Source organism: Solanum lycopersicum, chromosome 5, assembly GCF_036512215.1.
Source record: "Solanum lycopersicum chromosome 5, SLM_r2.1".
Classification (NCBI taxonomy): Eukaryota; Viridiplantae; Streptophyta; class Magnoliopsida; order Solanales; family Solanaceae; genus Solanum; species Solanum lycopersicum.
Genome location: NC_090804.1, coordinates 55,202,430 through 55,204,853, shown reverse-complemented (window position 1 = coordinate 55,204,853; position 2,424 = coordinate 55,202,430).

The window sequence follows — 2,424 nt, the reverse complement described above, 5'->3', positions numbered from 1 at the left end:
ATAACAGAGAATGGAAAACCATTTGATAACAAGTTAATGAACAAGATTTGTGATCTTTTTGACTTTAAGAAGCGTAAATCTTCTATATACCATGCTGCCGCTAATGGTCTTGCTGAAGCATTCAATAATACTCTATGCAACCTGCTCAAGAAAGTTGTCTCCAAATTCAAACGGGATTGGCATGAAAGAATGGAATAAGCTTTGTGGGCATATAGGACAACATATCGCACACCAACTCAATCAACACCATATTCACTTGCTTTTAGAGTTGAAGCAGTCCTGCCACTCGAGCGTCAAATACCCTACTTAAGACTTGCTATTCAAGAAGGGCTCGCTGAGGAAGAAAATGCTCAATTGCGTCTTGCTGAGTTAGAAGAACTTGATGAAAAGAGGTTAGAGGCCCAACAAAATCTTGAATGTTATCAAGCTCGTCTATCTCGTGCTTGTAATAAGAAGGTTTGCTTGAGGTGATTTCAAGTTGGAGATCAAGTTCTCGCGGTAAGAATACCAATCATTACTTCGCACAAGTCTGGGGCAAATTTACCTCAAAGTTGAATGGACCATATGTCGTACAAGAAGCATATTCAAATGGTGCTTACAAGCTTGTTGATGTTGATGGCTTAAGGATTGGTCCTATTAATGCCAAATTTCTAAAGAGATACTATCCTTGAAGGAAGATGATGCTTCTTAAGGTACGAGCCTAAACTGCATGTCACTCCTGGCCCGCAAGAGTATAAACTGTGTACCGCACAACCAAAAAAAAGAATAAGCACTCAAATCCCCAGAACAACGTTGTGACTTGATCCTCTTTATTGAGGTATGTAGGCGCTTAGAACCATATTCTAAGTTTAGTTGCATGAGTGTCAAAAAATGTTCCCACTTGATCTATTGCATGAAAGTCAAAGCGATATATATTTTATTTTTATCTTTTGACTCATCAAACTTAAGACTTGCATGAAGTATTGATGGGTTTATGGAAGGGGCAAACCCTTATAAAATATGAATCTCTTATTGGTACGGTGGAAGTCTTTAAATTAGATCAAGTATGCATATTGGAGTCTTTATATTCTTCGAGTTTATTATATGAAGTATCCAAATTCTCTAAGTATACAGGTTGAAGTGCTCAAATACTTTAAGTATGAAGGTAAGACTTCTAGTATATAAGTAGAAGTCTCCAAATGCGTATGTAATTGAATTCCATGACTAATGGTACGCGAGGTTTGTCCCTTTGCACCTTAAGCTAGCTTTGTTGCGGATTATCCCTCAATAGATCTTTGAATTTCTATGTTATAAGGTGGACAAACTTGTCCCTTTGCACCTTAGGCTAGGCCTTTTCACGGATGTATACTTAAAAGAATCTTTTTAAATTTTCATGTCTTAAGATGGACAATATTTTTCCCTTTTCACCTTAAGTTGACCTTTTCACTGGTGTATATTTAAAAGGATCTTTAAATTTTTCATGCCTTAAGGTGGACGATATTTTTCCCTTTTCACCTTAATCTAACTTTGTTGCAAATTTATCCTTCAAAGAATCTTTAAATTTCTATGCCTTAAGATGGACAAACTTGTCCCTTTGCACCTTAAGCTAGAGTTCCGACGGATTTATCTTTAAAAGGATCTTAAGATTTCCATGCCATAAGGTGGACAATATTTGTCCCTTTGCACCTTAAGCTAGAGTTCCGACGGATATATCTTTAGAAGGATCTTTAAATTTCCATGTCTTAAGGTGGACAATATTTGTCCCTTTGCACCTTAAACCGGTCTTTTCACGGGTTTATCCTGTCTCAAGTTGGTTAAGCATTCAGGACCTTGTAACACCTTGAGTTTATTTTTAAGGCGGGAGCATTACACAATATCCTATTAAAGCTTCAAGTTGGTCAAACATTCAGGACCATGTAACACCTTGAGGTTATCTTCAAGGCAGGAGCGTTACATGGTATTCTATTAAAGTTTCAAGATGGTTAAGCATTCAGGACCTTGTAACACCTTGAGTTTATCTTCAAGGCGGAAGCATTACACAATATCCTATTAAAGCTTCAAGTTGGTTAAACATTCGGAACCATGTAACACCTTAAGATTATTTTCATGGGGGGGTGACACGGTATCCTATTAAAGCTTCAAGTTGATCAAGCATTCAGGACCATGTAACACCATGGTTTATTTTCAAGGCGGGAGTGTTACACGGTATTCTAGTAAAGCTTCATGGTCAAACATTCATGACCTTGTAACACCTTGAGGTTATCTTCAAGGCAGGAGCGTTACATGGTATCTATTAAATCTTCAAGTTGGTCAAGCATTCGGGACCTTGTAACACCTTGAGTTTATTTTCAAAGCGGGAGTGTTACACGGTATTCAAGTAAAACTTCATGGTCAAACATTCAGGACCTTGTAACACCTTGAGGTTATATTCAAGGCGGGAGCGTT